A 23,280-nucleotide genomic window follows, 5' to 3' on the forward strand; every position below is an offset into this window, starting at 1 on the left:
GAAAAGGTTACAAGCTGTCAAAAAACAATTTGTATGGTGAAAAGGCGCGGTGTTAGATGCTGTTAATGGAGAATCCGTAACGATTATGTGGACACTGGCTGCTTATTATGTCTCTCTGGCACCGGAGCCGCGTGTCACTCTGGGAGCAGGAGAGACCTAGAATTCGGCACCCCCTCTTCCTGGCCAGGGTGGGGAGGGACGTGACCTCTTGCATGGAACTTTCTCCAGGCTCCAGTCCTTGCCTCCCCCTCCCAAATTGCCATGGGTGCTGATTGTAAGAAGAAAGACTCGTTACTTCAGCAAAAGATCATACAGTCGGTCGTGTGGATGGAATTACTGAGACGTCCAGCCAGCTGGGCTCTATTTGGCTCTCCTTTGCTTCATTCGCTTATGGGGTGGATCCACTCCATACTTAAGGAAAGCAAACACGGCATCAAAACTAGTTGGTAATGAATTGCAGCTTTCTAGCAAGGAATGCACCGGCAAACAGAAAGCACGCGGGGACGGCTCGCTCCGGCGCAGCCCGGGCCTTCCTCTCGTGGCTTCTCCACCGGCGCTGGACGCAGGTCAGACGCCCAGCGGCTCCTGACCCCCGTGACCGGTGCCTCGAGGGCTTCTCCGGAGCCTGGCCCGGGCAGTGGGGGGCACATTCGCTTCCAGGCGCCGCCCGGCCCCCGCCTTGGCGCCGCACGGGCCGGCCTCTCCCCAGGCAGGTGCTCGGACAGCCCGCGGGGCTGCGGACGGCCGGGGCAGCGGGAAACACGGCGGCTCCCGCGCTTTGCGTGGGTGGCCCCTGACCCAGAAACAACGCGTGTCCCACGGTCTCCATCCGGAAACCTTTTCTGGAAGGACGTCCGAGGGGCAGGGCGGCCTTGGGTCAGGGCCTCCGCACACCGACCTCCTCCTGCCGCCATCAGGGCAGAGAACACGAGCGATCTCAAGCGTGGGGGAGAGGCCCACCCTCTAGACCCCCCAAACCCTCAACACCCCAGAACCGGGGACCTGCGAAACCAGGAAGCCAGTCGCCGTCGGCCTGCCTCCCTGGGGAGGAGCGGGGCCTCCGCCAGCACCGCCGGCAGAGACAGCCCTGGCCCGGCGGCTCCCAGAGCACCTGCTCCCGGGGTGCTGGCCCCTGGGGACGCCTCGGTGCAGTCCAAGGGATCTCTGAGCGTCCCCCGCATGTTCCCACGGGGCGGCCACGCCCTGGGGCGGAGGACACGTGCTCCCCCAACAACTCCGCCAGAGGAGGGGCTGAGGGCCGAGGGGCGCACTCGGGCGTCCAGCTGCCCCCCCGCGGGCCGCGCCCCCCGAGGGGGCTTCCACGATTCCCCCCTCCCTCTGCGCAGGCGTCCTGCGTGACGAAAGGCTAAACAAGAAGAACAAGAGCATGGTGGTCTCAGCGCATCACGCCACCGGGGCCTTTCTCCCGTGGGAGCCGGCCGGTCCCCTGTCCCCCACGCCGCCCGAGGACTCCCCAGACTTCAGGCTCTTCCCCAGGCCCCCCCCAAACCGCCGTGCTCGAATCTCCTGAAAAGCAGGCAGTGTCGAATAACTTCCTCTTCCTCCCGAAGACACATGGACCCAAGACTACGTATCGCATCAGAAACGCAATTCTAACGACCCACATTTCATCGATGACACACAATAAAACATGGTAATTACCCATTATTTACATGTGTGTCCCAAGAATTGCTTCAAATTAATTGGAAGTAGGATTAACAATTTTAATCACTTTATGAAATATTCATGAGCATTCCTAGAGACCATAAGACATTTATTTAATAAATGAATGATATTTAGTAGTTTTCCACAGGCTCAAGGACGGGAAGCCCCCGTAGGTAATTCCACGCGCGCACGTCTGTGTCAGGAGACGGGCCGGCGGGGTGCCCGGCTGTCATTGCTGCCCCGGCTCCGCCGGCCGTGCTCTCCCTTCAGAGGCGATGGGACTGGACACCGCGCGGGGACCCTTCGCCGACAGCGGCTCCGAGGCCGTTCAAAGCGCACACCCTGGCGTAGGGGCAGGAAGTGGATGGATGGCTTTCCCAGCCACGCTCAGCCTGGGGTTCCGAGGAGACCTCAGATCTCTCCGAAATACCTGGCACGGTGTCTCTGTCCAGTGCCAACGAGGAAGACTCCAGATGAAGTGCCGTGTAGACCGTGGTGCCGGCTTGCGCTCTGGGGCCTCGCTCCGGGCCCCGGGGGTGAGGTCCGGCGGAGGGACCTGCAGGCCTGGATTTCATCGGCCTGTCAGCAGAGCAGCCCTGACGAGCCGGGGAGGGAGAAGCTCAAGCGTGGAGGCGGCGCACCGGGACGCTCGATGAAGGCTGACCTTTACCGCAGCCATCAATCCCCCCAAGGCTGCTGTCTGCCGGCGGGAGCTTGACAGGACGCGAGAGTCAACGGGCTCGGAAGAATCTTCCGGTTCCTCACGCCGGGCTCCTGTCAATCAGCCGCTGCGAGTTCGCAGCTCCAGAGCGAGCTTGGGGATGGGAGTGTTTAAGAATACGGAAGAGGGGAACTTGGACTCTCCCCCCCAGTCCCCTCCCCCCTCCCCCCCGTGGCGACCGGATCTGGGGGGTGGGGGGCCCTGGGAGCTGGGGGGCCCTGGGGAGACAGGAGAAAGGGGGCAAAGGAGCGGGGCGGGGGGCTTCACGACTTTCCAAGAGCAGAGGGCCGATTGATAAGGCGTGCGGGACTCTGTGGCTTCAAGGGCATCTTGTTGCAATCAAAGGCTTAAGATTACGTGTGGGGCTTTTAATGGAACAGGTAGCCATGAGACGCAGCAGATGTGAAAAGTGCGGTGGACAAGCACCGCCTGCACTGTCGCCCACTCCCCAGCGACCGTCGGCAACGCCTTGGCAGAGGCTCAGCGGCGGGCAGGCCGTGGTGCAGCCAGCCAGGCAAGGAGTAACTCGCGTTCAGGAAGAGCCGCGCGGGACGGCATCCTCACGCCCACGAGGACGGCACAGCACTTAACAGTGTGCAGGTTGTTTACATCTGGAAGCTTCCGCTGAACGTTCTCGGACCACTGCTGGCCATCGAGGAGAGCATAGGAAATAAACCTAAAGAGAGTGGAGACCGTACTGTGTCTTTTAAACCTTTCCAAGTGGATCCTATTCACACTCTATTTTATAATCGCCCATAACCGACTCAATGCTTTGCTTCCCGTCGAATTTTTAAGCGAATTAAACAGCCCGTAATCGTGTGAACATGACTGTACAGTCACCTAGACGGAGCCGCGGGAGGAGAGAGAGGTGACAGGAAAAGGTCCTCCTCCCCCAAAGGCCTCCGCTCTCCTTCCGCTTTGGGCTTTCATAACGAACGGGAATGCTGCCACAAATATGTGTGCATTACACACACACACACACACACACGCACACACGGACGTTTCCGCTTCTCTGGGATCTGCATGTAGGTGTGGCCGTGGGGGTCATCCCACGGCTCCGTGGGTCACCCTCTGAGTTGCCACTCGGCTGCTCTTGCTGTCCAGAGCGGCTGCCGGCGGCCCTGGTGGCTGGGGGGGGGCCGCGGTCCCGGGGGCGGCGCGGCCGCTCGCCGCGGTCACAGCCACGTCCTCAGGGCAGCTCACCCGCTGAGACAGCGCTCCTCCAGGGAGCCCGCGTGTTCCTGGCTCCGTGGGCGCACGGCACAGGTGGGAAGCCTCGGAGGGACAGGAAGGGACAGGAAGGGCCGCGGAGGAAGCCCTCCGTCAGGAGGGGGGCAGCGGGGAGAGCGCGCTCCGTCAGGAGGGGGGCAGCGGGAGACCCCGCCCCACCACCCCCACCGGCCGCGGCCCTGGGCAGCTCAGCGTGCCTCCGGTAGGGAGCCAGCTCCGAAAGGAAGGGCACTTCCATGCGTTGGGCATGCTCACAAGGGAAAATGGTTGTGTTCTCGTCACCAACAGCCACCACAGAAGCTGCCGAGAATTTCCTAAGACGCCGTCTCACAGAGGAAAAAGTCTCTCTGCTGGAACATTTTTTTTTGCCAGTCCTGGGGCTTGAACTCAGGGCCTGAGCACTGTCCCTGGCTTCTTTCTGCTCAAGGCTAGCACTCTGCCACTTGAGCCACAGCGCCACTTCTGGCTTTTTCTGTGTATGTGGTACTGGGGAATCGAACCCAGGGCTTCATGTATAGGAGGCAGGCACTCGACCACTAAGCCACATTCCCAGCCCTTGGAACATTTTTAAAGGCAGAAAGATAACCAATAGTATTTGGAGTGGTCAACATACACATGTACACACACACAGCCTGATCAACACACAAATACACACACATACTGCACACACCCACACATGCACACTGATACCACATACACACACACACACACACACGTGCGCGCGCGACACCTTAGGACGCAGAGCACGGAGGCCCTTACACAACGGAACAAAGCCCTCTCAGGGCTCCAGGCCTTCCCAAGCCCGGACGGGCAGGACCACGCCGTTCCCCGCCGCGGGACGGCCCCCCCGCAGCCCCCCACTCTTCTGAGTGTTTCCTCCATCTGCCCCACGGAACCCTCCGTGTTCATTGTAACAAATACAATCTCATTGAATTGGACTCTGAAGAGACTCGGGAGGGGAGGGAAAGGGGGACTGACGCCATGTTCTCTTTAGTCTCCACGAGGGACGGAGCCCGTGGGCTGTGGGGCGACCCTCAGCCCTCCCTCCGCCCTCCCTCCACGCACCCGTTCCTTCAGCGGTGTCTAGAGGACAGATGCTCAGCCGCACGCTCCCCGCTCCAAGCCCGACGCCCGTTACTGGAAGCACGCGAGGACCACGCCGGCCCACGTGGCTGCCCCCCCCCACGGCCCTGCGTCCACGCAAACGCCACGTTCAGGAGCTCATTCTTGATTTCAGGGAGCTACGAATCCCTCATAACGCACCAAGCAAAACATGGGAGTTAGCTTTGTGAGGCTTCAGCACACAAATTAGCTAGACAAATAAAAAGGATTTAAAAAAAATCTTGAAAATAGCACTTACCATCAGTCTCCCATTCAGAAATAATGAAGGGAGATGGTTTATACAGATTTAGTAATAAGACAAAACGTCAACGTAAATACCGAGCGTTATGACCTTTCTTCTGGTGAACAATAAGCATTTGTTCATTATTCAGAATCCTTTGTTTACAGTGAACGTGGTGAAGAATCCACGTTATGACATCAATTAAATCACAAGTTTTTATTATTTCCAAACAGAGAAAATGCAGATATTTTAAGGTAGGTAGCAAAAAAACCGATGAGTTACTGTCTATTCTTGGCTTCCAAATGAGTTATACATATTCAAAAAAGGAACATTACAGATGCGCCACAGAGCCAGCATCGTATATTACTCTTACCCCGAACAAAGATAACATTTGTAGAATCCCATTAGCAATAAATCTTTTAGGCTCTTTTCACTTAAAATCTTATGATCCCAATGGGAAGAATAGATAATCAGTAAATAGAACTCTGATATCTGTCAGGAATTTGCCTGAATTAGAGCTGAATTAACTTGACAGGGAAAGGAAGGGGAAAAGATTACCCTAGTATTCTGATGAATGCATTGGAGTTTTTCTTTAAAGACATCACTAAAATGGAAACAAAATACTTACCTTGTCACATTTGAAAAACACCCCATGTATAATACACAATTACCAATAATAGGGAGTAAATATCCTTGGATAGAAGATAGTAACAGACCATACAATAGTTTCAAAGAATATTGAGCTTTAATATGTTTTTGGAGATATTACATAATAAAACAGAAATTGTCCCATCTTATGCATTTTTTCCTTTTATTGGTTAACATTAGGGAGAAAAATAGAAGAAAAATTATTCTATAAATTCCCTCTTTTCTTGCCAGGAAAGGGTGGTAGATGACGAGGCATGAGTGAAAGCGTTATGGAGTCACATTGGGGGGGGACCCCCACAGGGGCTGCACCCCCGGGGGCCACGGCCACTGTGGGGGAGCTGGGACCTCAGCAGTGCCTGGGGCTGACTCGAGTTCCTCATGGAGAATGAAATCCCCCCATCCTTCTGTCTGAAAGATGCTCCCTCGAAACCAAGGCAGAAGGCCGTTTCTTCTTCACCTGCCTTCTCCTGGAGAGAGGGCCCTTCCCCAGGAGCCGGCAGGGCAGAAGCCTGGGAGGACTAGGGGTGAGGAGGAAGCCTGGAGGACCGCTGCGGGTGGCAGCCATGACGAGAATGATGTTCGCTTGGACACGTGAGAGGACTAGTGACTGCCGATCAACCCGGAAAAGACCACGTGTGGGGAGCTGCATAAAAGTGAAGCCAAAATCTGGTCCCCAGTCAGGGGAAAAGGGAAGATCTGGTTGGAACTGGACCCAATGAAACTAAGTTTAAATCAGAATTTTAAGTTGCAGTGACAGTGGCTCTGGGGTGCCCAGGATGAGCCTGAGGTGACCCTCAGATGTTTGGAACGGTCACTCCGGTGCACTTTGGGGGCCTCTTCGCCTTGTGCTTGACTTTTCCCACCATGCTGGCGAGGAGGATGCGCGTTTTCAACAGTGAATTTCCAGCTGTGTCTCCAGATGGTTTGATCTCCTGATTCTGGCACCTCCGGGAGCCTGGCCTGCGCATCAGCTCTGGGCTCCTGGGTCTGCACGGGCCGCCGCGCCCCGGCCACGGGCGGGCACCCGAGAGCGGCGCGGGCTCCCGCGTGGGGACCCCGGCTGGCCCGGCGCGGGCTCCCGCGTGCACGCGTGGGGACCCCGGCTGGCCCGGCGCGGGCTCCCGCGTGGGGACCCCGGCTGGCCCGGCGCGGGCTCCCGCGTGGGGACCCCGGCTGGCCCGGTGCGGGCTCCCGCGTGCACGCGTGGGGACCCCGGCTGCAGGAGGCTGAGCTGCGCCACGTCCCCAGCGCCCAGCTCTCCGGCGAGCGGCTCTCGCTTCTTCTGGGTGGTTCCACGGCTGGTGACTGCGCAGATGAGGCCCGCGGACGCAGGAAGGGGAAGCGGGACGCACGCACACAGCCGGCGGCCTCGCCCCGCGGCGCCCCCGCGCCCCTCTCCAGCGGGGCCATCGCGCTCCGCCCCGCCCGCGTTGGGGGTGAGCCGCGCGGGCCCCGTGGCTGCGCCCTCTGCCGGGCGGGCCCCTCGCTGGCTGCCCCTGCCCGCGGGGCCGGCCCACGCGGGGCGGGGAAGGCAGGCCCGCCCGCTCCCGCCCGCCCAGGGCCCAGGAGAACCGCCCGGCAGCCCGCGTCCGCGGGCGCAGAGCCCGCACCAGGGCCGCGGCGCAGCCTCGGCCTCGCGGTGCCACGCGGTGCCACGCGGACCGGGTCCCTGCCGCTCGCGGGCCGCTGGGGCCACGGCACGGGCGCACGGGGCGACGGCCCCCCCAGCTCCCCCGACTCTCACCCCAGCCGGGGCGCGCGGGGAGACGGGCTGGGGGGCCTGGCCGGTGCAGGGGCGCCCGCGGACCTTCCCAGCATCCACGCCGCGCTGTGGTGCGCGCCCCTGACCCGCACCGAGCACCCCCAGTGAAGCAGGTGCCGTCCTCCTGCTCCTAGACAAGGCCTGGAAAGCCCCCCCCCCCCCCCCCCCCCGCAGCTGACCAGTCCACCATGTGTTTATGTCACACGGGACTCCGCGTTCATACCCTGCTTTCCAGGGCAATGGAAACCCAATAAAAATCACTCAGCTTATTTAATGTTCAAAGTGTTTAATAAGGGTGTTTTTTTTTTGAATGAACCATTTAAATGAGGGTTTTTTCCCCCCTTCTTTTTTCATTAATTAACTCACCAGAGCACCAAATACAAATCAGATAAATGAGTTGATGGGGTCCTGGGTTTCGTTGAAGATGCAATACGGAAAGCACTAATTAGGCAGGGAAGAGCTCCAGATAATTAAACAGTGATTAATAGATTTTTGTGCAACCAAAATTAAAAGTAACTAATTGGCTGAAAAAAAATATTTAAAATCACGTGCTTAGAACTTACATGCGGCCCATGGCTCTGGGGGTGCTGGTGTGTTTCGGGTTTTTTCTTAAATGAAGGTTTTGATTTTTTTTACTCCCCTCCCCCCCTTCCTAACATCGTGTGTCAAAGTGTTCCCATGTTAATAGTAGGATATAATGGAAGTTTATGCAATTAAATACAGCAAGAGAGTTTATAGACCATTTATCATTGGACATGGGTCATATACTGTGAATTTCAGAAAATAAAAGGGAATTCCATTTGTAGCCCAGTCTTGCCTGAAGCTTACCTAATGAAATCTTTCTCACTCACGGAATTAACAGGGTATCCAGCTGAAAAGTAGTTAACATTCTCCTTGCATCGTGAGCGTGCAAAAGTAGAATAAAACCTTGCCTACTTACAGGGGATTTTTGTTGCTTTTTCTTCAGCCCAAATTAGGCAGCTCTTGTTCATTTAGTGCATTTGAAAGGAGCTGAACTTTTAAAATTCTGAACTGTCATTCTCCATCATTTCCTTTGACAGCTGACACTTGGAGAGCGGGGAACACACAGGCCCAGCGAGGGGAGTGCAGCGCTGGAACAGACGCTATTGTTTTTCCCAATGGAGAGGAGCACCTTAACCGACTGTTTGCAGATCCAAGAGGTTTGTTATGATGCAAAATGCATGTGTGGCTGTCACCATTTTTGTTTACTACCTGCAGAGCATAAAATTGCTGATAAAAAAAATGGAAGAAACCTAAGACTGGATTCATTAAGAACCACGCTTTACCCGCTCTGGCCCCTCCCACCCCGTCTCCCTAGATTCCCATTTTAATAGGATAATCACTGAGGTTTCCTTCGGACCACATGAAACCAAGCAGATCTTGAGATAATGACAAGATGGTTGTATTTATGCAAAACAAGAATAATGAAACATTTGCTGTTTGTTCGCCTGGATGCCTTCTCAAACTTATATTTGAATTCTCTTTAGATGGTTGTACAAAGGGTTTACCATTTGCCAAATCAGTTTGCAAGCACATGCATACGGACCGATGTCCCCCCTTTCACCCTTCTCCTCCACCCCTCACAACCCTCCCTCAGCCTCTCTAGTTTCATGGGCTCTACCCGCCCCCCCCGCCCCCCGGCATCCTGCGTGCTTTGTAATCAAACTAGGGGAAAAATGGATCCTCCATTTGGAGTTTCACTGAAGACTCTCCATGAGACTTCTGGAGCTTTCTTTGGTTCCGTGGTACTTGATGCCTGGTAGAAGGAAGCGTCCTTCTCAGTATAGAAATCCCCCCCCCGCCCCCCGTCTGCTCACCTAACAGGCCACGGGGCCCGCGCTCTTCTTCCTCACTACTGCTACTGATTCGTCAGTCCATGCGAGGACGCCTCTTGCTTCCACAGAGGAGAAGCAGTGTTTTGTCTCTCACGGCACCGTGGGTGCCCAGAGCACAGCCCTCGGGTCCGCCGTGAGCACGGCTCCGGCCCGGTGCTCGCTCGCCGTTACCGCAGCAGACCCTGCGACACGATGGACCCAACGTGGGGCCGCCCGCAGCCAGCCAGGAAAGCTGCGGTTCAAGGCCCAAGTCACAGAAAAGCGCGGGTGTGAGGAGCGGCGCAGGGCGGTAAGCACCGCTGCTTCCTTTCTACCTAACGTCTTTTAGTTTTCAATGCAAATAAGAGGAGAAAGTTATTTTCCATATTGTTCCTGGCTGATGAACTGACAGACAACTCACTTAGCTGTCTAGACAGGAAGCACACGCGGCACATACATACAAAACCACTGGGGAGCTCATCGTCACGTGACCTCAGTGATGTTACCAACACACACACACACACACACACTCGTGTGTATTCACAGGTCAGTTGGTTGGAAATGGGCTCGGTGAGCTATTCCACACGTGCTGTCTCAGAACACCCAGTGAGCCGCAGGACGGTGCTTTCCCTAAATCACAAAGCGCGCCGGGCCTTGGTGGGCAAGTGCGCGTCGCGGGACGGGAGCTGCGCACGCGGGCGCTGGCGTGCCGCCCACCTGCCGCTTGTGGGAGGGGCGGGGGCGCTGTCACTGCGACCCTGGACAAACACAAACCCCTGGGTGGGGTCGTCTGTCCTTGCAGTACGGGGGGGGCTGAGCCCGCAGACTCATGGGCACGAGCAGAGCTGCGGCTCTCCTCCCCCTCTCCAGCGCTGAGGGCCTCAGGCGTGGATCCGTGACTCGGCTGCGGCACCCCGGCTGGCCCCGGGGGACCCCCCCCCACTGCGCGTGCGAGTCCACGCTGGCCGCGCCCCTCGCTCCCACAGACAGCTCTGCGGGCCCGTCGTTCCCTTCCTCGGTCACCTGGGGGGGCCCCCGGCGGTTAAGCGCCTTCCAGCCAGGGCGCGGCTGAGTTCAAGTTGTAGCCACGCAGGTCTCGGAGGCAATTACACAGGTGCTCGGTAGTTAAACCAAGGTGACTCGAAACGAGCCAAGTTCCACTGCTGCCGCGATCTGTAAATCAATTCTATTTCCACGGACATTATATATGACAGCATACGGAGCCCGGCAAAAAGGAACGGAGGCCTCCGCCCGATTGCGGGGGAGAGAGCACGGCCTTCCGCGACGCCGCGTTTTCAAGTATTATCCAGGGCAAAAGTTTTCTTTTTTTTTTTTTAATCTTAAATTACCTGTCACTCCATGGCAGAGAACAATTTCCAGCCCTCGACGCGCCCTTCCGTCGCGTGGTAGAATGTCAGGGACCCCTAAAAGGGTACTCGGGAAGACAGATTGCAGATTGTTATGCAACGCCCACTCCTCTGGCTGGGAGAATTAGGAATTGGGGAGGTATTTTTTTAATGTGAGGGAGGGGAAAGAGAGAGCCAAGAATTGACACGAAAATTTATTTTGAAAGATACTAAAACCTGGGTGGCTTTTACAGCGTAGCCACAGGGACACGGCTGCCATGATTTAGCAGAAGGCGTTTGGGCGGCTGAGCGGAGGCCGGGAGGCGAAGCCCTTCCTGCGGTTCACAGGGAGGGAGAGGCCTGCTCTGCGCGGGGGGGGGGGGGGGGGGGGAGAGGCCTGCTCTGCCCTCCGCTCCTGGCAGCTCGCCCCAAGGCCTGGGGAGCAGGAGGAGGCTGCTGGGAACCGGGCGCTGCACGCGACTGGGCGTGTTCACGGCTGGGCACGGAGGGAAGAAGAGAAGCTAACGCCGCCACCTGAGCTCTGACCGGGACAAACGTCCGCCCCGCGTCCTGCTCAGGAGTGACGGGGCTGACGCCGCTCGTGGGGCCCCAGGCTTGGCTCCGGGCTCCGCGTCAGCCCACGCGTGCCAGGACGGTGCCCTGAGGACACGCACCCCTCCAGAGCCCTGCAGTTCCTCACTTACTGCATGCACAGACCGACGAGGACGAGGGGGGACCGCCCCCAGGGGAGGGCGGAGCGGGAGCACTCTCCAGGGCTCCACACGCTGGGCCCGCCTCGCCAGCCGCATCCTCCTCCCCATCCCCATCCTCCTCCCCATCCTCCTCCCCATCCCCATCCTCCTCCCCATCCCCATCCTCCTCCCCATCCCCATCTTCCTCCCCTATCCTCCTCCCCATCCTCCTCCCCATCCCCATCTTCCTCCCCATCCCCATCCTCCTCCTCATCCTCCTCCCCATCCCTATCCTCCTCCCCCTCCCCCTCCCCCTCCCCATCCTCCTCCTCCTGGCTGTGTGAATGGAAGTGTGGCTGGTGAGAGAGGGAGGTGGACACCCCCTCCCTTAGGGGATCCCCTAAATGTCAGGAGCGTCTGGCCCAGCGCGGGGAGTCTCCGCGTGCAGCCCGGCGGCGCGTTCTGGAGAGAGACGGGGCTGCGCCGCGCTGGCCCTGTTCCTCCACGGGCCGCGATGGAAACCACCGGCCAGCCAGGCGTGCTGGGAGCCGTGGACACCATCAGGGATCTGGGTCAAAAGAGCAGGAGTGGGGTGGGCGGGGGCGGGGGCGGGGTGGGGCTGGGGGCGGCGGGGGAAGCAGCCTGGGGGTGGAGGGGGAGCACGGAGCCGGCTTCCCGCGCCCGCCGTCCACGCCGCTCGTGGGAGGCAGACGGGGGTGTGCAGTGTGTGCAGAGTGAACACGGCCACCGCCCCGGGCCATGGGGGAGCCGCCCCGGGGGGCGCACGGCTGCCCGGGAACGGCTGAGGCGCCCCAGGAGGGCCGGGAAGGGGCAACCCGGTCCACGCTTGCCCGCTCTCCTCACAGCCCCTTCCGCCCCTCGCTCGCCCCCCTGGCGCCGCAGGCCCGGCCTGGCGGAGCACCCGGCCCCGCGGAGCACCCGGCCCCGCGGAGCACCCGGCCTCGGGGAGCACCCGGCCCCGCGGAGCACCCGGCCCCGCGGAGCACCCGGCCTCGCGGAGCGCCCGGCCCCGCGGAGCGCCCGGCCTCGCGGAGCACCCGGCCTCGCGGAGCACCCGGCCTCGCGGAGCACCCGGCCTCGCGGAGCGCCCGGCCCCGCGGAGCGCCCGGCCTCGCGGAGCACCCGGCCTCGCGGAGCGCCCGGCCCCGCGGAGCGCCCGGCCTCGCGGAGCGCCCGGCCCCGCGGAGCGCCCGGCCTTGCAGAGCGCGCCTCGGCGTGTTGCTCCGGATCATGGAACGCGGCGCGGCTTTTACTTCGCCCACCCACAGTTTTGCAAGGAAGAATAATGAGGAAAGGGAGACGGGGGCTTTGGGACCCATTCCTGAAGGCAGATGGTAAAGACACCGCGCTTGTACACGGTCAGCCGGGCCGCAGCAGAGGGGCAGGGGGCGGGGCCGGGGCGGGGCCGGGGCGGGGCACGGGGCGGGGCCGGGGCGGGGCCGGGGCGGGGCCGGGGCGGGGCACGGGGCGGGGCCGGGGCGGGACCGGGGCAGGGCACGGGGCGGGGCGGGGCGGGACCGGGGCAGGGCACGGGGCGGGGCGGGGTGGGGCCGGGGCCGGGGCAGGGCACGGGGCGGGGCGGGGTGGGGCCGGGGCGGGGCAAGGGGCGGGGGCCGGGGCGGGGCCGGGGCGGGGCACGGGGCGGGGCCGGGGCGGGGCCGGGGCGGGGCCGGGGCGGGGCACGGGGCGGGGCCGGGGCGGGACCGGGGCAGGGCACGGGGCGGGGCGGGGCGGGACCGGGGCAGGGCACGGGGCGGGGCGGGGTGGGGCCGGGGCGGGGCAAGGGGCGGGGCCGGGGCCGGGGCACGGGGCGGGGCCGGGGCCGGGGCGGGGGGCAGGGCGGGGCCGGGGCGGGGCTGGGGCGGGGCACGGGGCAGGAGCCGCTGGGCACACAGGCCGCGGCCGCACGAGGGGCGGGGCCGAGGGGCAGCGGATGCTACGCGCCACCCGTGTGCCCACCCTGTGACCCCGCCGCGAAGAGGAGAGCAGCCGGAACGCCTACCCCAGACCCTCGGCCTCCCACCAGCAAAGGGTCTGCCTCGCTTCCTACTGGCTTTACACTCTGCTGCACCCCTAGTCAGGCAGAGAGGGGGGGCCGGAAACAGTCCCACAGAGGACCCTGACGTCGTCGCACCGTGCCTGCGCCGGACGCCCGGCTTGAAAATGGGATAAAGAGGCCACTTTCCACCCCAGAGCTGCTTCTGATTAGTGTGGGGTCCCGGTGCCATCTTACTAAGACCATACACAGGGTAACGAGATACGCGGGGAGCAGGCTTGCATGACATAATACTCCATATTGTTTATATTCTTATTCTGTTTCAATAAATCAAGTTTTACTTTTAATTCCACAAAGCCATGTCATTTCGAGTTATTTATATGCGTGGCCTTATAAGGAAACCATTGCATCTTGGGTAACCACTAATGTGCTGAGGAAACCCCTTCCTGTTGCTTTCCTTCTCTCAGTCTCCACACACCCCCCCCCCGCCCCCCACCATTCACTCCTCGACTGTGGCCAACAGGAAGATTACAGCGAAGCAGACACAGGCAGCAGACCTGGTGTTCCATGATAGTCTAAAGAAACACTCAGAACTCCCTTGGCACGACTTTAAGAACAAAATACATATCGAGATCGGAAAGAGACTAGAGAAAGGGTAAAACAGTTCATCAGAAACGTCCGAGACTCACCTACGGGACATAATTCATGTAAGCAATGATGTGGATTTGATTATTGAAATCCGCTGACCTCCGGCAGGGTGCGTGATGGTCGCTCCCTGTGGCGGGCCCTTCCTGTGAGAGGGAGCGGCCGTCACCCGCGCCCCGCCCCGCGTGACCGCGCAGCGGCTCCAACACGGCGCTGACACGTGCATCCCTTACCGCGCGGTAGGAATCGGCAGACTTCAGGTTCTCCTGTGAGGAACGCGGGCTCACGTGGCTCTCCTAACGCACACGGGGGGATGCCGTGCAAGAACCGACAAAGCCTCCCGCATCCAGAGACTGCCCCATGAATGGAAACTCCTTTATAAAACGGCTACTGAAAGGTGATAAACACGTGACAGAGAAGGGTTGCCCGGACTTGACGGTGGCAGTGGAAAGCAAAAACAAAGGGACGCGAGGCGGCGCGGCTCTCCCCCCCGTCCCGTGGCTCCCGATGTCGCTGGAGTGGAGGCCACGCGGCACCCAGGAGAACCAAGGCAAGCGTGCCGGGGGCCACGCCGGCTCCCCGCCACCCGGCAGAGGAGCCAGCCCGCCGGGACAGGGCCACGGGCCGAGGACGGACCGCCCAGCTGCGCCTCAGTGTCCACGGCGAGCATCAAACCGGCGAACGCCAAGGCCAGCGGACGCCAAGGAGCCTTCTTACCCGCGTCCACGACGACCCCGCCACGGAGCCGGCCCCGCCCCGCGTCCTCGCAAACCCCACGGGAGGCTCCGGCCTCGGAACTGCAGGGTCGTTTCATAAAGGCGGGACGATTCCCTAATTCCTCCCCCCCCCCCCCTCCCGGCTCGGCGGTGCGTGTCTGTGTCAGGACCGACGTCTTGGTGTCAACGCGTTGACTTTTCCGTTGGGAAGCGAGGCGTTGGGACTCGCCTTCCGCTCGGGCCTGCGTCAGCCCCGCCACGTTCGTGAGCCCCACAGGGCCTCAACCCCCGGGTCGAAGGTCAAGGGGACACGGCCGTTCCTGCGCACAGGGAGTTTTTGCTCAGCAGAAAGGAAAGAAGAGAGTGAAGCATGGCTGCGAAGTCAGAGCCCAGAAGCTTCCGGCCAGGGTGCACGACCCGGGTCCCGCTAGCCGCACGACGCCCTGCGTGGGGGGGGGCGGGGGCGATCCCTGCAAGGCCACGATGCCACGCATGGGGCGCCCGAGCCCTGAGAGGCCACGACACCCTGCGGGGGGGGGGGGGGCGGGGGGGAGGGCAGGGGGGCCGAGGTCGCAGGCAGTGCCACGGAGGCGCCTTCTGTTGTCATAATACAGATAGAAACTGAACGACGTGACGGGGAGGGCGGGCACGGGGGGCGGGGCGTGGGGGAGGGACAGGAGAGGGGGCAGGGACAGGCGGCCTGCATTCCGACCCCCGTGGCCCAGGCTTCAATCCCGGCTTTTCGAGAAGCTGGGATCTGAAGGACCAGGGTTTGAGGACGGGGCAGAGGAGGAGTCACGCCAACCAGCCAAGCAATCTCGAGGCCTTGAGTTCACATCCCAGTACCGGCAAGAAGAAGAAGGCGGGGCGGGGGGGGAGGAGGGGGAAGAGGAGGAGGAGGAGGACAAGGGGGAGGAAGAGGAGGAGGAGCAGGGAGGAGGAGGGGGGGAGGAGGAGGAGGGTAGGGAGGAGGAGGAGGAGGGAAGAGGAGGAGGGGGAGGGAAGAGGAGGAGGAGGAGGAGCGGGAGGAGGGGGAGGGAGCTGCCACCACTTTTCCTCTGACTTGCCTACCTTCTATCTTTGTTTTCCTTCTCCCTTCCCTCCCTTCTCCATGCCCTTCCCCTCATCCTAACGCACTTCTTAATTGCACAAAGGATAAAATCCCTGCATTGATTGCTCATCGGTGGCGCGTGGGTACGTGATGAAGGAATCCTGAGCCGCCGCCTTTGATTGGTTCACCTCCCAGCCACGGACGTGCCTCTTCTTCACGCAGGGTTGAGAGGACGTTGCCGCTTTAGCCCCCGTGCCGCGCGGTGTGGTGGGCCTTTCCCGGCGTGCGCTCCGCGGCCGGCCCGCCCTGGCGGAGGTGGGGTAACTCGAGTGGGGGGGGGCTCTGGAGCATCTGTAATTGCGGCTGGCGAGATGGGAGCGCTACCCACGTTTAGGAGAGCACAGCCATCCCGAGACGGGACGCGGTGGACAACCATTTTTGTCAATAAATATGGAAAGCAGCCTGATAGTGGAAGGGGGAAATATTGAAATTTGTATCTTTGAGGCTACTAATGATAAATTAAATGTATTTCTTTGACAAAATAATTAAAAAAATCACTTTGTCCCCCCAGGCCATGCACTTGTGGTTATTGGAATAAGTCTGTGCGTTTTCAAATACCTGCGCTGCTTCAGCAGGCTGACTCGTTCCTTGTTTTGTGCCTGAAACAAAATTAATTACTTTGTTTAATTTCACGAGCATGCCAAGCCACGGTGATGAATAGCTAGCGATATCATAAGGGGTACAGGAGGTTACAGTAAACAGCTGCCCGGGCCCGCGCACCCAAGGGCGGGCCCGTTTCCAGGCCGGCCGGACGAGTTACACGCTCGCTAGGGGTAACAGAAAATGAGAGACGGGCCGAGTAAGCACCGGGATTTTGTTGACTATGATGAAGCGCATGGGCGAAATGAAAGCTCATCTGTAAACACACTGTTGTGTGAGACGAATTTGTCTTCCAGCCAAGGAGTCACAGTGGCTCCAGAGGCTGAGCCTCGGCCCACGAGCATTGGGTGGGGGGAAGGGGGGAAAGAGAGGCCGCCTGACCATCACGCCCTGTGCGTCCCCGCCGGCTTCCAGTCCCCTCCCCCTCCACTCCACTCGGATTCCTACCCAAAGAGGCCAGCTCAGTCAGAGCCAGGTGGGAGAGCCTGGCGGGGGGCTCTGCCCAGTCTCTGGCCTCGTGGGAGGGGCCGGCTGCTCTTCCGTGGACTCCGGGGCTTTTCCTCTCCCCAGTAGCCCCCTGGCTATTTTCTTTCTTTCTAATTTTGGGACTGTGAACGTTCACGTGGAGTCAGCCTCCTTCTGTGCCATTACCTCCAGCGTGTGCAAGCAGGCTCCGGGCCGGCACAGGCCCCGCACAGGTGCTTGCCTTTTGGTTCTGTCTCCACTCCGAAAGTTCCAGCATTGGTTTCGCCTCTCCCAATGTCCTCGCTGCTGACGGCCGCTCCTCTCCTTAAAAACGATCCAACTGGTGGATTTGTGGAACATTGTAGAAGAGAGTCTGTGAACTTTGGTTTCCCTCTATTGATTTCACTTGGGAATGACCTCCGCTGTCTTCATTTTAGTTAATGATGGAAGCGCGGCGTGCGCGCTTCCGTGCTGCGCTTGGAAGGTTTGGATCAGGAAGTCGTTTTCTTGATGCCTGCCACGGCGGGGGAAAGGCCCGGAATGAGCCAGTGTCTGTGTGTGACGCAAGCGCGGCACTTCCTGCAAGCTGATTTGCCAGCCCTCCTGGTGTGGCACTTCCCGCTGCCACGGACCCTTCGCCCCGAGGAGAGGTTTCTGGGTGGAAGTGCTCGGTGGCACCTCTGCCCTTCAGCAGCACCTCCGTCCGCCTGTCCCGTGTCATCTCCCAGAGCCGTGCCCGCTTACACGTTCACAACGCGTGTGCCACACACATCCACCCTCTGGCTTACACGTCCACAAAGCAGGCATTGAGGCCTGATCTCACTCGACATCCACAGGGGCAGAAAGGGACCCAGGGCAGAGGGGAAATCTCGTGCCCAAGCGTGTCACGCACGACTTAAGCTAGGCAGGAACTTTTTGAACAGGGCCACCGGAGGTGCTTGAATCCACAGCTCAGAATCAGGCAAGATTCCACGGCAGAAGCTTGGCCACAGACACACCTGACCCAGGTCAGGCAAACGCGGAAGCTGGCGGTTCTTTTCTCTTTCTTGGTTGCCTTGAGCGTCTGAGCGCCAGGACCGCCCCCCACCCCATCACGCACCTCGCAGTTATGGGCGTCTCCCAGAGAGAGCGACTATCAGCGTGCCCACTCCGCGCCCACTTCCACAAACGCGCCCAGTGCCTTGTGGGCCTTAGTGAGGACCCAGGCCTCCGACCTAAGCTTCCGGTAGGAAGCCATGCTTAGCGCCCCAACACTTCCCCTGCAGTCTCCCCCCACCCCGCCCCACATCTCTGTCCTGTGCTCCTGGCAGGAGCTGGGCTGGACCAGGAAGGAAGGAGGGACCTGGTGTTTAGGGGTCTGTCACTTCTGCACCCCCCTCCCCACGTTCCCTGCTTGTGCTCAGCTTGGGTTTTCCATCCGGTCAGCATGGTTTTGCTAGATTCGTATTAACAACTCCATGGCCATGCTGCCCCAGTCACCAGCACAGTCTACTGCATGAGCCTTCTAGAATAGTCCACAGATTCTATGAATGATGTTCTTTCCTCAAATTTTCCATTCCAACCACTTCTACTTTTTTGTAATAAAGATTTAAAAGATGATAATTCATGAGGAAAGAGATAATCAGATGTTAGACCCACAATTTAAGTTGTCATGAAAAACTATGACTATGAAGCACAGCTTCTGAGACTCTCGGCGGGGGGGCTGTCTGGAATGCATTCTTCTCTTGGCCAGCAGGTAAACTGAGGTGAGCTGTTGACTCCTAGGCCGGGGTGGGGGCGTGACCTCCCCCAACACAGGGCAGGTACGGCAACCTGGCTGCGACATTTCACCCGCGGGCCACGCGGATACCTGAAGTAGTTTCTGATGAAGTGAAACATCATCACAAATTTAAAAATAAGTTTGTGTTTTCAAAGACTATGGCCTTCACTCTTACCAAAGAGAAGAGTCTCTGGTACAAAAGTAAGCAAGTTCAGATTCAAGAAAAACCTCTTTCTGAAATCAAGGCACATCTGGATTACATATTCTTAATAGAAGTTCAATGAGACATAGAAATGTGACATCGCATGCTCTTATGCAAATAAAGAGCTGGAAAAATGCCATGAACATTTTGTCTGAAAAAATGTTCATAAACTTGCTTTTGTTTTAAAAAATCTTATGAGTGGACATTCTGGCGTGACACATTTTTTAGAGAACTTGAGATTTAATACGGGGCTGCTTTATGTACAGAAACTAAAAACGGTATTAGCAATACAGATAAAATATTACGGCTGCATGTTCTCATTTTGGCACAAATCTATATGACCACAAAGATCCCCCTCGTGACCTTCTCTCCACCCATCCCTTCCCTCTTGGGTCACGGCCAGCTGCCCTGTGCCAACCCAGCCCAGGCCCCGCGGGTATGACCCCAGGGTCAAAGGTTAGAGGACATCGTCACAGCCAAAGGATGATGAATACAAGCAATGGTGAGAGGAAATTTCCTTCCGATGGGAAAAAGCTTGAAGGTTTAGACCGAAAGTGTTCACTCAATCCCAAGGAGTATTCGTGAAGATAAATGAGCACATAAACACAATGAAATATAGCCGCGTGAGCTTCTCCCCCACAAGAGAAAGAAATAGACGAACACAAGGAACGCTATTTCCTTAATGCCTCCATGGACTCTATTACAGTGTGTTATGACTGAATTAAGTTGCTGGTGTACAGTCCACTTCCCGTCGATGCATTTCCCTCCGTGCTGAACTTTGCGACAGAGTTCCACCAAAAGCAGGAGAGAGCAGGCCTGAACAGTGACCTGCAGCTTCCCCGCCAACATCTGGATTTCAGCTCAGGCTCTTCAGGATGTGGTTTAACTCCGTCTTTTCTTTTGAGTACATTTGACTCACCCTTCCATCTTCAAATCGATATTTTCTCCCTGCTTTCTTCTTCTTACTTTCTTAAATCTTAAAGAAAAGTTTGACAATTGTAAAAACTGATGCCCAGATTTATAAATTGCTCATGAGGAGGCCATGCTGGAGGCGGCCGCGGTGCTGGGCTAGCCCCTTCCGAGCACCTCGAACCGGCGCCCCCCGCTCTCCACCGCCTGTTATGTTTGTAATCAAAAGGGTCAACGTTTCTTCTCAGACTCCCCCTTCTCTCTGATTTCCAGAACACTACTGAGACTTTGATTTTTTTCCCCCTTGCCGGTTGCCGTCCAAGGAATCACCCAGCTCAATAAAAACAAAAGACTCCACACTACGTGGCTTACACTGGGTGAGGAGGATTCTGAGATGGGTTAATGGTTCTCATTGTTTTCTCATATTGATTTTGAAGATGAGCATATTTTATTTATGGGGGAGGGGAGGTAGACTTTCATCTGAACTGCCTGCAAAATAAGCCAGGTCTCTTACAGATAGAAAAAAAAAATACGTGAATTTGTAATGATTTACAGGAAACAAAAAAAAAGGACTATGCTGATAAATACCCATTTAAAGAAAGGATTATGATTTCAGAGACTCTCTCAATTAAGTGATTGGATTTGTTTAATGAACCCGTTTTTAGTAGCTGTCTTAGTTTGCTTTTTGTGGCTAGAGACAATTCCACAGAGTGATTAAACTGTACACAGGCTTGAAGGTGGGCACTGGGAACTCGAGCCTATGACCCTAGCTATTCAGGAAGGCGAGACCTGGAAGATCTTGGTTCAAAGCCATCCTGACCAGAAACGTCAGCGAGCTGCCATCTCCAATTAGCCAGCAAAAGCCAGGCTGGAGGCCCAGCTCCCCGGCGGGGTTCTGCCGTGGCTGGGCTCTGGGTCCTGTGGCCGGTGGGGCAGGCATTTGGCTGCGCCCTTCCTGCCCGGGAATGGCCGCGCCCCGGCTTTCCTTCCTCTGTGTAGAGCCGCCACGCAGAGGTCTCCCCGATGTCCTCGCTGGATCGCCATCTCCACGGGAGACGGCTCTGCTCTCACAACTCCCAGGGCGGGTGTGGGTCTTGGAGGGGACAAGTTCCACTCAAACCAGAGTGGCGGCCAACTCCCGGAGCACGTGATGGGGCGCGGGGAGCCGCTCCCCTGCCGGGCCGGTGCCCCCGAGGCTCTGGGCTGAACGCCGGGGCGGTCTGGGTGGATTTCTGGGCGGCAGTCGGCTCCTGCGGTGTGCCTACCTCATCCCGAGGTTCACAGCGCTCCAGAAGCATCCACGATGGAAAGGCGAGGAGGACGTCCACTCTGGGCTGTCGTGAGGCTGACGGGGGGAAAGAGGAAAAGGAAACTCCCACTAGCTGACTTGTCCCTGTTGGCTTTTGCTTCCCGAGAGACAGAGGCCTTGACTCCCTGCACTGCGCCCTGAGTGTTCACCGCGCGTGCGGCAAGGTGCCGGGCGGCCAGGGCGGGCCGGGGGCTTCTCACCGCGCGGGTGGTGCAGGTGACTCGGAAAACAAAGGACTGGGAAGCGATCAAAAGTGCAGTCTGGCAGGAGACACGGTAATAAAGCCACCAGCTACTTGAGGCAATGCCCTTTCTTTTTATATCATCAATCGTAAATGAAAATAGGTAAAAATTAACCCCAGGCAGAAAAGAATGTCTGGCTCCTGTCTCAGTGCCTTTCACAACGAAAAGATCATAGTCCTTGATTTCCAGATTGGATTTCTCTTCTCTTTTGCCTGATGGCTGCCATACGCAGAGACGTAGCTCAATAAAATGGAAGAAGCGCAGCACCGCTTCACCGCAGAGGCCCGGAGGGTCCCGGGCCAGGCTAATGGTATGATGGGCTTCCCTTCATTGATTTTTTAAGACGATTATATTTTATTTATAGGCAAGAAAATAATAGTTAATCTTAGATTTATTGAAAACTTATTGCCAGGCTGCACGAATTGATAACAATAACAGTACATTGAGGGCAACAAAACCAGACTTGTCTTTAATCCCTTAAGTGCGGATGGGTAGGGAGCCTATCGACTTGAAATTAAATGTGTTCTAAGCCATGACTGAACCCTGCTTCCAGGAGCGGGTTGTATTTTGCAGGCTGCTCTGCAAGATTTCATTACAGGAAGCTTTGGTACACCTGAGGTGTTTCTTTTGTTAAAAAAAAAAAAACAGTGTGAAAAATCTAAGAACTGAGAGCTCAGGGCTACCAGTGCGTTGCTTTCTGGGGATTTAAGCACTGATTTCTAACTCGCCACCAGCCCCAAATCCAACAGGTCAACCATAACTGCCACCACAAGTGTGACTCTTGAACCCAGATGTCTGAGTTCTAAGATTCGGGGAGATCTCAAAATGTTACCCCCTCTTACTCGGAATTCCATTTCCTTCAACTGTTTATAATGTGTTTGGAACTGTAAAGGAATTGAACGATCTTGTTAATATTTGGAGCAAGTGAGCCCCACTTGCCAAACTCAGTAATTTTGTACAAAGAACGAGGCGCGCACTGATCTTTGCCTCTAGAAAGTGGAAGGCACTTGTGACACCGTGTCTTCCTGCGTGCGGCCGCACAAGGGCACACCCCAACAACATCACCCACAGCGGAACAGCGCCCTCCCCATCACCGGAGGACTCTGCGAAGAAAGGAGAACGTCTCCACATTTAGGAAGGTCTTTGGGGGCAGGGACGCTTTGCTGGTGGCATCACCCCCAAACAACAACTTCTTCAAAGGATCCTTAATTTGACTTGATTTTTCTTCTTGTTTCCGTTTCCCAGAGATCATGTCGGTATGAACGTCGGCTGGAGCAAATAGGAAGGGGTCAACTGCCTCTCTCAGAGGGAGGCCTAAAGTCAAAGACTTTCTTCCAACTCAGGAGCTGGAAGAGGAGGAGAACAGAGGAAGAGGATGGAGAAATAGTAACCGAATTGGCGAGTTTTCCACTTTCATCTGAATCTTAGGTGTTCCTGTGCATCATCAACTCTATTTGAATCTCTAGACTCAAAGAGAAATGGAAAACGAAGGGACTAGGCAAAGTCATTTCCAAGGAGCAAAGCCGTGGCACGAGGCCCCCGTGGGCCTGCTGCGTGGGGCAGCTCCTGCGTGGGGCAGCCACAGTGTGCGCCTACTTCTGAGGGGGTCGGTCGCTCCAATAGTCCCTGAGCACTGTGTCATTTCCCTCAGCTGATACAGTAACGCCACCAGCGATAAACGGTTCTATCCTCACCTCACACATGAAACCCAAGGAGTGAGCTGTTTACTCAGGCTCATCTAGGCAGGCTGATACCAGAGTCTGAGATTTAATCTCTTTGCCACACTCTTAATTAAGGGACACCAAAAATTTCCCCAAGTATGATGCTCTTTAACCCACTCACAGCCTTTCTGTTCTCCAAACAGCTTCTGATCACTTCAGACTTTTGCCATTTGTTCGGTCTAGGATTTCTGCACTCCTCAGCCAACCATAAAATCAACACCACACCACACTGTGCAACTATTATTATTGTTGTTGTTGTTGTTGTTTGTTTTATGGTGGTGGTGGGGCTTGAAGTCAGGGCCCAAGCACTGACCTCTTTGCTCAAGGCTAGCAGTCAACCACG

Source organism: Perognathus longimembris, chromosome 23, assembly GCF_023159225.1.
Source record: "Perognathus longimembris pacificus isolate PPM17 chromosome 23, ASM2315922v1, whole genome shotgun sequence".
NCBI lineage: Eukaryota > Metazoa > Chordata > Mammalia > Rodentia > Heteromyidae > Perognathus > Perognathus longimembris.